Source organism: Leopardus geoffroyi, chromosome A1 (genome assembly GCF_018350155.1).
Source record: "Leopardus geoffroyi isolate Oge1 chromosome A1, O.geoffroyi_Oge1_pat1.0, whole genome shotgun sequence".
Classification (NCBI taxonomy): Eukaryota; Metazoa; Chordata; class Mammalia; order Carnivora; family Felidae; genus Leopardus; species Leopardus geoffroyi.
In genome coordinates, this window is record NC_059326.1 from 114083464 (window position 1) to 114096716 (window position 13253).

A 13253-nucleotide genomic window follows, 5' to 3' on the forward strand; every position below is an offset into this window, starting at 1 on the left:
GGAGGGGCAGAGAGAGAGGGAGACACAGAATCAGAAACAGGCTCCAGGCTCTGAGCCATCAGCCCAGAGCCTGACGCGGGGCTCGAACTCCCGGACCGCGAGATCATGACCTGGCTGAAGTCGGACGCTTAACCGACTGCGCCACTGAGGTGCCCCAGAAAAACTAGATTTTAAACCAAAGACTGTAATAAGAGATGAAGAAGGGCACTATATCATAATAAAGGGGTCTACCCAACAAGATCTAACAACTGTAAATATTTATGCCCCAAACTTGAAACAGCCAAATATGTAAATCAATTAACAAACTTAAAGAAACAGTAATAATACTGATAATAATACAGTAATAGCAGGGGACTTTAACACCCCACTTATAGAAATGAACAGATCATCTGGGCAAAAGATCAACAAGGAAACAATGGCTTTGAATGACACACTGGACCAAATGGACTTAATACATATATTCAGAGCATTTCATCCTAAAGCAGCAGGATACACATTCTTTTCTAATGCACATGGAACTTTATCCTGATCAAAACACATACTGGATCACAAATCAGGCTCCAACCAGTACAAGAAGACTGAGATCATACTATGCATATTTTCAAACCACAATGCTATGAAACTTGAAGTCAATCACAAAAACAAACAAACAAAAAAATTGGGAAGACCATAAATACATGGAGGTTAAAGAACATCCTACTAAAGAACAAATGGGCTAACCAGGATATTAAAGAAGAAATTTAAAAATACATGGGAGCAAATGAAAATGAAAACACCATAATCCAAAACCTTTGGAATGCAGCAAAGGTGGTCCTAAGAGGGAAGTATAGAGCAAAACAGGTTCTCTTCAAGAAGCAAGAAAAGTCTCAAATATACAATCCAACCTTACAGCTAAAGGAGCTGGAAAAAGAACAGCAAATGAAACCCAAAACCACCAAAAGAAGGGAAATAATAAAGATTAAAGCAGAAATCAATGATATACAAGCCCCCCCTCAACAAATAGAACAGATCAATGAAGCTAGGAGCTGGTTCATTGAAAGAATTAACAAAATTCATAAACCCCTACCCTTATCAAAAAGAAAAGAGTTATCAAAAAGAGAAAGAACCCAAATAAATAAAATCATAAATGAAAGAGGGAAGATCACAACCAACAACACAGAAATACAAACAATTATAAAAGAATATTATGAGCAATTATATGCCAACAAATTGGGCAATCTGGAAGAAATGGACAAACTGCTAGAAACATATAAACTACCAAAACTGAAACAGGAAGGAACAGAAAATTTGAATAGATGCATAACCAGCAAAGAAATTGAATCAATAATCAAAAATATCCCAACAAACAAGAGTCCAGGGCTGGATGGCTTCCCAAGAAATTTCGACCAAACATTTAAAAAGGAATTAATACCTATTCTTCTCAATCTATTCCAAAAAACAGGGGTGCCTCAGTGTCTCAGTCAGTTAAGTGTCAAAATCTTTATTTCAGCTTGGGTCATGATCTCACGGTTTGTAGTTCAAGACCTGCACTGGGCTCTATGCTGACAGTATGGAGCCTGGTTGGGATTCTCTCTCTCTTCCGCTCTCTACCCCTCCCCCACTCACACTGTCTCTGTCTCCTAATATAAACTTAAATTTAAAAATTAAGACTATTTTACAAAAACAGATATGGAAGTAAAACTTCCAAATTCATTCTATAAGGCCAGAATTACCTTGACTGCAAAACCAGACAAAGATTTCACTAAAAAAGAGAATTACAGACCAACATCCCTGATTAACATGGATGCAAAAATTCTCAACAAGACACTAGCAAATTGAATCCAACAGTTTAAAAGAATTATTCACCAGAATCAAGTAGGATTTGATTTGCTCCTTGGGCTTCAGGGGTGGTTCACTACCTACAAATCAATCAACATGCTACACCACATTAATAAAAAGGATAAGAACCATATGATTCTCTCAGTAGATGCAGAAAAAAACATTTGACAAAATACAGCAACTTTCTTTTTAAAAAACCCTAAGCAGGGTGCCTGGGTGGCTCAGTCAGTTGAGTGACTGACTTCGGCTCAGGTCATGATCTCACGGTTTATGGGTTCAAGCCCCGTGTCAGGCTCTGTGCTGACAGCTCAGAGCCTGGAGCCTGCCTCTGATTCTGTGTCTCCCTCTCTCTATGCCCCTCCCCCACTCATGCTCTGTCTCTCTTTGTCTCAGAAATAAGTAAACATTAAAAAAAAAATTTTTTTTAAACCCTCAAGAATGTAGAGATAGAAGGAACTTACCTAAACTTCATAAAGTTCATATACGAAAGACCCACAGCTAGTATTATCCTCAATGGGGAAAAACTCTCAGTTTTCCAAAACAGGGATGTCTACTCTCACCACTATTGTTCAACATAGTAGCGGAAGCCCTAGCCTCAGCAATCAGACAACAAAAAGATATCAAGGGCATCCAAACTGGCAAAGAAGAAGTCAAACTTTTCACTCTTCACAGATGACATGATACTCTATGCGGAAAACCCAAAAGACTCCACCAAAAAACTGCTAGAAGTGATATATGAATTCAGCAAAGTCACAGGATATAAAAGCAACTACAGAAATCTGTGGCATTTCTATACACCAATAATGAAGCAGCAAAAAAAGAAATCAAGGAATTTATGCCGTTTACTACTGCACCAAAACCAATATGGCATGTAGGAATAAACCTAACCAAAGAGGTAAAAGATCTGTACTCTAAAACTTACAGAACACTTATGAAAGAAATTGAAGAAGACAGAATGAAACGGAAAAACATGCAATGCTCATGGAATGGAAAAACAAATACTGTTGAAATGTCTATACTATCCAAAGCATCTACACATTCAATGTAATCCATATCAAAATAACACCAGAATTCACCACAAAGCTAGAACAAACAAATCTAAAATGTGTACGGAATCAGAAAAGACCCTGAATAGCCAAAGTAAGTTTAAAAACAAAAGGAAAGTGGGAGTCATCACAGTTTCAGACTTCAAGCTGTATTACAAAGCTACAATCATCAAGACAGCATGGTACTGGCACAAAAACAGACTCAAAGATCAAGAGAACAGAATAGAGAACCCAGAAACAGACCCACAAATATATGGCTACCTAATCTTTGATAAAGAAGGAAAGAGTATCCAATGGAAAAAATACAGTGTCTTCAGCAAATTGTGCTGGGAAAACTGCAGAAGAATGAAACTTGACCACTTTCTTACACTGTACACAAAAATAAACTAAAAATGGATGAAATACCTAAAGGTGAGACAGGAAACCATCAAAACCCTAGAATAGAAAACAGGCAGCAACCTCTATAACTTTGGCCATAGCAACTTCTTACCAGACACATCTCTGGGGGCAAGAGAAATAAAAGCAAAAATGAACTACTAAAAGGCAGCCTATGGAATGGGAGAAGATATTTGCAAAGATAATGGGTTAGAATACAAAATTTATAAAGAACTTAGCAAATTTAACACCCAAAAAATAAATAATCCAGTTAAGAAATGAGCAGAAAACATGAAAAGACATTTCTCCAAAGAAGATATACAAATGGCGTAACAGACATAAGAAAAAAAAAAAAAAAAAAACTCAACATCACTCATCATCAGGGAAACACAAATCAAAACCATGAGATACCACCTCAAACCTGTCAGAATGGCTAAAATTAACAACTCAGGAAACAACAGATGTTGGCAAGGATGTGGAGAAAGGGGAACCCTCTTGTGCTATTGCTGGGAATGCAAACTGGTGCAGCCATTCTGGAAACAGTATGGAGGTTCATCACAAAATTAAAAATAGAATTACCCTACAACCTAGCAACTGCAGTACTAGGTATTTATCCAATGGATACAAAAATACAGATTGGAAGGGGTACATGCACCACAATGTTTACAGCAGCATTATCACAATAATAGCCAAACTATGGAAAGAGCCCAAGTGTACATCAACTGATGAATGGATAAAGAAGCTGTAGTGTGTGTATGTCTATGTGTGTGTGTGTGTGTGCGTGTGTATGTATGTATATATGTGTGTGTGTATATATATATATATATATATATATATATATATATATATATATACACATATATATGTGTGTATATATGTATATGATGATATTACTCAGCCATCAAAAAGAATGAAATCTTGCCATTTACAATGACATGGATGGAACTACAGTGTATTAGTCTAAGTGAAATAAGTCAGTCAGAAAAAGACAAATACCCTATGATTTCACTCATATATGGAATCTAAGAAACAAAACAGTTGAACATAATAGAAGGGAAGGAAAAATAAAGTAAGATTAAAATAGGAGGCAAACCATAAAAGACTCTGAATTACAGAGAACAAACTGAGAGCTGCTGCAGGGGAGGTGGGTGGAGGATGCGCTAAAAAGGTGATGAGCATTAAGGAGGGTACTTATTGGAATGGACACTGGGTGTTATATGTAAGCAATGAATCACTAAATTCTACTCCTGAAATCAATACTACAATATATGTTAACTAACTTGAACTTAAATAAAATCTTGGAAGGAAAAAAGAAAAGAAAAGAAAAGAAGACCCTTTTATTTTTCTTTATTCAGAAAAATAATCTGAATGTCTTCTCACCAAAAATAAAAATAAAAATAAATTTAAAAAAATCCAGCAATCCCTATCAAAATAACACCAGTGTTCTTCACAGAGGTAGAACAAACAATTCTAAAATTTGTATGGAACCAGAAAAGATCCCAAATAGCCAAAGCAATCTTGAAAAAGAAAACCAAGGCCAGAGGCGTCACAATCCTAGACTTCAAGATGTATTGCAAAGCTGTAACCATCAAGACAGTATGGTACTGGCACAAAAACAGACACTCAGATCAAAGGAAAAGAAAAGAGAACCCAGAAACGGACCCACAAACATATGGCCAACTAATCTTTGACAAAGCAGGAAAGAATATGCAACGGAATAAAGACAATCTCTTCAGCAAATGGTGCTGGGAAAACTAGACAGCGACATGCAGAAGAATGAACCTGGACCACTTTCTTACACCATACACAAAAATAAACTCAAAATGGATGAAAGACCTAAACGTAAGACAGGAAACCATCAAAATCCTCAAGGAGAAAGCAGGCAAAAACCTCTTTGACCTTGGCTGCAGCAACTTCTTATTCAACACGTCTCTGGAGACAAGGGAAACAAAAACAAAAATAAACTATTGGGACCTCATCAAAATAAAAAGCTTCTGGGGCACCTGGGTGGCTCAGTTGGTTAAGCGTCCAACTTCGGCTCAGGTCATGATCTCACAGTTTGTGGGTTCAAGCCCCTCATCAGGCTCTGTACTGACAGCTCATAGCCTGGAGCCTGCTTCGGATTCTGTGTCTCCCTCTCTCTCTGCCCCTCCTCTGCTCATGTTCTGTCTCTCTCTGTCTCTCCATAATAAATAAACGTCAAATAAATAAATAAATAAATAAATAAATAAAAAAGCTTCTGCACAGTGAAGGAAACTATCAGCAAAACTAAAAGGCAACCGACGGAATGGGAGAAGATATTTGCAAACGACATATCAGATAAAGGATTAGTATCCAAAATTTATAAACAACTTCTCAAACTCAACACCTAAAAAACAAATAGTCCAGTAAAGAAATGGACAGAAGACATAACTGGACACTTCTCCAATGAAGACCTCCAGATGGCTGACAGACACGTGAAAAAACACTCAACATCACTCATCATCAGGGAAATACAAATCAAAACCACGAGATACCACCTCGTACCTGTCAGAACGGCTAATATTAACAACTCAAGAAACAACAGATGCTGGTGAGGGTGAGGACAAAGAGGATCTCTTTTGCACTGCTGGTGGGAATACAAACTGGTGCAGCCACTCTAGAAAACAGTAAGGAGGTTTCTCAAAAAATTAAAAATAGAACTACCCTACAACCCAGCAATTGCACTAGTAGGAATTTATCCAGGGAAATAGGTGTGCTGTTTCGAAGGGGCACATGCACCCCAATGTTTAAAGCAGCACTATTACTGATATATGTATATATATATACATACAATGGTAAACGAAATTAGTCAGAGAAAGACAAATATATGACTTCACTCATATGAGGAATTTAAGATACAAAACAGATGAACATAAGGAAAGGAAAGAAAAATAATATAAAGATGGGGAGGGGGACAAAACATAAGAGACTCTTAAATAAAATATAGAGAACAGAGGGTTGCTGGAAGGGTTGAGGGAGGGGGGATGGGCTAAATGGGTAACGGGCATTAAGGAATCTACTCCGGAAATCATTGTTGCACTGTATGCTACCTAACTTGGATGTAAATTAAAAAATTAATTAATTAATTTAAAAAATCTTTTAAAATCTAAACAGCATCATTATTTACATTTACTAAAAACTGCATAATAATTCATCAACTGCATATATATTTTTACTAATCATTTCTGTAGTTAAGTGTTGAGATTACCTTAAAGTTTTCCATATTATAAATGACACTATGATGAACTTTTACTGTATTTTGGATTATTTCTGTATGACAGATTCCTAAAAGTGGATGTCAGGTCAAAAGTTATAAACATTTTTATTTACTATGCCTGATATATATTATAAATCCATGATGAATTCTTCAATGTCTTTTGGCTCTAGGATATTAGAATTCAACAGCTAAGAAATGGAATCCTCTCATGGTAAACATTTTTTAAGGCAAACAGTAATAGTACAGAATAGTAAGAAATAGTCAAGAAAGCATATTCTGGAATAGAACTGCCTGAGTTCAAATTCCAGTTCTATCACTTGCTAGATATGTACACATAAACAAATTACCAAATCCTTCTGAGACAACATACATACAGCACTGGGTCTGGACATAGTAAGGGCTCAAAAATGTTAATCATTGTTGCCTTTAGATTACTAAAAAAGAGATGAATTTGTAATTGAAAAAGCCAAGAATTATCTTCAAATAACAGTAAGAATAAACAAAAAAACAAATGACCATATAATACTCTTGTGCCTATATTATAAATAAGCAGGTTCATTTACTGTGAATACTGTTCATACTACTGTGGTTATTACACATGAATAAAAATAAATACAATTCTGGGGTTCCTGGATGGCTCAATCAGTTAAGTGTCCAACTCTTGATCTCAGCTCAGGTCTTGATCTCAGGGTTATGAGTTCAAGCCCTATGTTTGGCTCTGCAATGGGCATGAAACATACATATAAACATACATACATACATACATGCTACCTTAACAAGTGCTTATTCTCTTTAAAACCTTTACATACACAGTCTCATTTAAGACTCACAACAATGCTGTATGGTGGTACTAATAATAATAACAGCAGCTAATACTTTCCAACTGTTTATTATGTGTCATTCATGGTTCTAGATAATAACTTATTAATCATTATATAACCTATGAAATAGGGCTTTTCATTTTCCTATTACCTTCATTTTACAGACAATTCAATCAAGTTACACAGAGGTTAAATAACCTGTCCAACAATACAGAGCTAATAAGGTAGGATGTCATTATGCCCATCTTGTAGATAAGAAAACTAAGACTTGGGATAATTACTTGTAAAGGTAGGTAACTAGGACAGGCTTTGAACCATTATCTGTCAGACTATCAAGTCACAGTCTTTTATTCTACAACTCTGTCACCTTTGTTTTGTTTTTTTAATGTTTATTTTTGAGAGAGAGAGAGAGAAAGAGAGAGAAGGAGCAGGGGAGGGGCAGAGAGAGAGGGAGACAGAGAATCTGAAGCAGGCTCAAGGCTCTGAGCTGTCAGCACAGAGCCCGACACAGGGCTTGAACTCATGAACCATAAGATTATAACCTGAGCTGAAGTCGGACGACCTTTGAATGGATGCACTTATACAGAGAATGCCCTGCACAAGACAGCAAATGTTCAAAGTTGGCTTCCCTCATTCCTGCCTTCTTTTGCCATAAGCAGTGTAAACTAGTGGTGTCATTTGAACATGTGTCTCTAAGAATATAATTGGGAAGGCAAGCCTAACACAAAAGCCCATATAATGAAGTGTGCCCCTCAAATGGATTCTTTCTCTCTCCTGAGGCATTCTCTGCTGCAGCCCTAGCATGCATCCCTGAGAGTTTCTAATGCCTACCTTTAGGATACTTGGCAATTCCTAATGAGATGCTTTTGGCAAAACTTCTTCAAAGGATTGTTTGAACATATGCTAGAGAAGTCTCTGTTTCCCAGTGCCTCAGAATGCCCTCAAAATTCTTATCAGTGGGAGAAACAAATTTGCATGAAGCCTCCCAAAACACCTTGAAAAAAACTCACATTTTCAAAGGGACTGAACCCACAGGAAGAAACCTGGATTGAAGTCCTAAGCTTGAATACACTGATTGTCTAATCATGGACAAATTATTTCCCTTCTCTGTGCCTCAGTTTCCTCTTCTGTAAAGAGAAGCTGGATTAGCTGGCTTTCCAGAGCTACTAGAGCTCTGATTCAAGGAATGAGAGGAAAGTGAGCTTGGAGTCTATAGCACTGAAATCCCAGGAGGGCAAGAGTTGTATGAAACCCCAAAGCTCAGAAAAGATTTGCAACCATTAACCAAAACCTGCCAGGGCTGGATTAACTTCTACAGCGGGGGAAGTGCCCTGGGATTTTAATTTAAGAATGTGAGTCCTGTGAGAAATTATTTCATGTGGAGTTGAAGGATTTTGTGGAGTGAGAGACGTAGGCAGTGGTAAAGGAATAAATCCTCTTCACCTTTGCAAAGCAGAGCAAAGCAAAATCCAAATCCCTTTCCTACTTGTTTTCCCTATGCTAAAGACAGGAGCAAAGATAGGATCCTGCTGCCACCTTGTGGCACACTGGGCAGTTTAGAAAGAAGGGTTTACTTAATCTGAGTTCCCCAGATTTCCCCAGGTTTCCCTCAGGAAACCTCCCTTATAATTACACAGAGCTTGAAAACTCACAGAAACACTTTCAACCCTATTATCTCATCTCATTCTCACAACAACTATGTAGAGTAGCAGAAGGGAAGTTAAACTCCATTTAACAATGGAAGAAACCGAAGCTCAGACCAACTACGACACTTGCCTAAAGTCACAGTTAGTAACTGGCAATCAGGATGGGCACTCACACCTCCTGACTCTAAATCAGGCGATTCGTTGAGGATGAAACAGGTTTAGATATGCTCTAGGACTAGGACTTTGAGAGAGGGAGCCTTACAAAGAGGAAAGCTTAATTTCTTCTACAGATAAAACTGGCCAAAATCCCTAATTAGACTGCATGGCTACAGAAAAAAAGCATCCAAATAAGCCTGAATTCCTGCCTTCCTTCCTAGTTTGCAGATTCTTGGTTAACATCTCTAGGCCTCTCCAGCTGCTCTGCCTCCCTCAGCTCCCCAGCCCAGACTATCCATGGAGCTCACGACTTATTTACAGCTAAATGCTGAAACCAAATGGATCCTAGGCAAGGAAGCCACAACACCCAGAAATCAGCAAGAACTACTGGGAGTGCTGTTCTGTCCCAGGGTTACAGTTCATTGTATTTGAGACTCCGTCCAAATTTTCTCACAAGTTTTAGAGGGAAGCCCAGTTGGCTTGCCCCATAATGATGTCATGGTCATTGAAACCTGAGGGGCAATGCTGTGGTTGTATGATTTTTCAACTGGCATATGGGTATGATCTGAAATTAATCTGACAGTTTTCAATTTCTCCAAGGCAACCATAACTTATTTGACACAGAATTGCAAAGTCCAGTGCCTATACTTTCCACCACCCATAAGTATCCCTTTAGTTTCACTCATTCATTCATTCACTAAGTGAATAGTGCACATTTCACTAAATGAGAAGGGTACTGCGATAAGCCCTTCGACAAGGACTTTGTTGCCTAATGGTGAAGAGAGGGAAATAGGTAAAGAACAAAATTATAATTATGTGAGATGCAAGTATTAATTGTTTGAGGGTTAAGAGAAAAATAAGAGTTTTTCTCGCTTGGGGTTAGAAGACTAGGGATAAGAAGTGGATAAAGAACTAATTCGTGGATATTTCACACATAAAACCCTTCACAGTCTGGCCTTTACAAACCCTCCCTGCCTTCTTTTCTGCTACTACTTTGCTCTCACCCTACCATATTCTGAACCCAAGTTTTCTTCAGTACTTTAAGGATTAAGAGTTAGGCTTAACTTTTAATCAGACAGATCTGGACTCTAATCCCAGCTCTGACACATTAAAAAACGTTGGGCAAGTGATGCAATTTCTCGAAGCCTCAGTTTCCTGATCTGTAAATTGGAGAGTATAGTAAGACTCATTTTCAAAGGTTTTTGTGAGAGTCAAGTGATATACATGTATGCAAAGCACCTGGATTTGTGCCTGACATGTAGTAAAGACTTAATAAATAGTAAATGATATGGTTCATTATCTCTCTGCCTTTGATCATGTTTCCTTTGCCTGAGATTCCCTTTACCTTCTCAAACTGTTTTATCTGTATTTCTCCTTTAGAACCATCACAAAAGTCTTTTTTCTTGAGTGTCTTACACTTTGCCAGCTGTTTCCCAATGAGTGCTCAGAACCTTGGTTCACATCACCTTTACTGTATTTATGGGATACCAATTTGTATTTGTTGTATGTCTTTCAGATATGTGAGGCTCCAGAGGGCAGAAGCTAGCTAGGTCTTCCCCATTCTGCCCTAGCACCTAGCACAGTATATGACTCATGGTACTACTAGAGAAATTATTGTTGAATAAAAATTATGTCTCAGCTGAACCTTAAATAAATAAATAAATAAATAGGAATTAAAGCATATCTTTGGATGGTCTTTTGAATGTGAATACTAACTTATTAATGCTGTACATGAAATCATTGAAACCCACTAGAACTGATTACCAAGGATTAACCTTTAATATAAACTGACAGCACCAAAGTGGGTCAAAATTTCATTAGGGGAGGTTGGAGGTGGATGCATGGATAAATGGAAGGATTGGAAGGATCCTGGATCCCAGGTGGTGGCTCAGAAAATGGGTGCAGGCCTTCCTTGGGTAGGGGTATTCAATGAGGATGGGAAAGGAATCACTTTATGACTAAAGTAGGCTCTCTGTTCCTCCCTGTTAGACAGCTGCATCTTCTGGCACAGTGCCAGCTGCATCCCTGAGACACACTGGTGGAAGTCAGAGTAAACAGACTCGACTGTACTGGGCCCCAGGTCACCAGGGCTGCTTTGAACTCAGGTAAAGTGAATACTGTCACCACTAATCACCCCTTCATTGACATCAACTACATGGTTTGTATGTTCCAGAAAGAATCCACCTACAGCAAATTCGACAGAAGTCAAGGCTGAGAACAGGAAACTTGTCATCAATGGAAAGCCCATCTCCATCTTCCAGAAGAGAGATCCCGTCAACATCAAATGGGGTAATGCTGGTGCTGAGTACATTGTGGAGTCCACGGGGTCTTCACCACCATGTAGAAGGGTAAAGGGTGGGGCCAAGAAGGTCATCATCTCTGCCCCTTCTGCTAATGCCTCCAAGTCTGTGACAGGCATGAACCATGAGAAGAATGATAACTCCCTCAAGATTGTCAGCAATGCCTCCTGCACCATCAACTGCTTGGCCCGTCTGATCAAGATCATCCATGACAACTTTGGCCTCATGGAGGGAGTCATGACCATAGTCCATGCTATCACTGTTACTCAGAAGACCATGGACGACAGCTCTGGGAAGCTGTGGTGTGATGTCCAAGGGGCTGCCCAGAACATCATTCCTGCTTCTACTGGTGTTGCCAGAACTGAATGGGAAGCTCATTGGCATGGCCTTCTGTGTATCCACCCTCACCATGTCAGTCTTGGATCTGACCTGCCACCTGGACAAAGCTGCCAAAAACAAGGTGATGAAGCAGGCATTGGAGGTTCCCTGCAAGGGCATCCTGAGTTATACTGAGGACCAGGTTGTTTCCTGCAACTTTAACAGTGACAGCCACTCTTCCACTTTAATGCTGGGGGTGGCACTGCTCTCAGTGACCATTTTGTCAAGCTCATTTCCTGGTATGACAATGAATTTGGCTACAGCAACCAGATGGTGAACCTTATGGTCCACACGGCCTTCAAGGAGTGAGAGTTCCCTACACCACCAGTCCCAGAGAGAGCAAGAGGAAGAAAGAGGCCCTAAGCTGCTGGAGAGTCCTTGCCCCAATTCATTCCCCCAACAAACTGAGAATCTCCCAAATTCTACAGTTTCCATCCCAGACCCCCTGAAGAAGATGAGGGGCCTAGGAAGGCCTACCTTCTCACATACCATCAATAAAGTACCCAGAACATCCCCCACCCCAACCAAAAAAAGAGTGGGTAAGAGAGATTCAAGGATGGAAAAAGAGGAAGATAAAAAACAAACATCACAATTTTTCCATTAAGGTCTTAAGAGGAAGACAGTGCCTTGTACACGTATTTATCATGTATAAGGTCATCTAAAGGAAGGGAAAGGACATAATTTCTGGATACTTATGAATAATTACAGGGGATGCAAAGAAACAGGATCATACATTCATAACATGGATAAAATTCAAATAGAAATAGAATACAGAAATGACAGCATAGAGTAGACAAAGATATTAAAACAGCTATTATAAATATGCTTTACTTGTTAAAGTGATAGAAGAAAACATAAGTATAACAAGGAGAGAAAATAGAAGACCTCTAAAAGGGTCAGTCTGTAGATTAGAGCTTTCTGACCGTTCATAATGAAACCATTCTTTACCTGCTGAGAAGCAACCTTATCTGTCATCACAACAGAGAAAGAGGTCTCCAGATCCTTTTTATGTGCCGTTATTTCCTTAAATATTTTCTGGTGTCACTGCCCTTCTCCAGCTCCAATTACTTGATATTGTCCCACAGCATACTGATGCTCTATTCATTGTTTTGCTTTGCTTTGCTTCAGTCTTTTTTCTCTGTGCTTTATTTTGGATAGTTTCTATTGTTATGCCTTCAAGTGTCTAATCTTTTCTTCTACTATGTCTAATCTATTAATCCCATCCAAACTACTTCTCATCACAAATATTTTTAATTTCTAGATTTGGATCTTTTGTTTTGTATCTTCCATTTTCTCTCCTTGTTATACTCATGTTTTCTTCTATCACTTTAACAAGTAAAGCATATTTATAATAGTGGTTTTAATATCTTTGTCTACTCACTCTATGCTCTTGTTTCTATATTTTGTTTCTATTAATTGAATTTTATCCATGTTATGACTGTATGATCCTGTTTCTTTGCATGTTCTGTAATTTT

The 13253-nt window shown here is 38.5% G+C and overlaps 1 protein-coding gene and 1 pseudogene across 5 annotated transcripts in view; one reads left to right on the plus strand and one right to left on the minus strand.

Annotated features, from left to right (window-relative positions):
- Nucleotides 1–13253, minus strand: part of KLHL3 (kelch like family member 3) — a 286180-nt gene that overhangs the window by 218223 nt on the left and 54704 nt on the right. The window lies entirely within an intron of this gene.
- LOC123579237 lies at nt 11230–12099 on the plus strand (annotated as a pseudogene).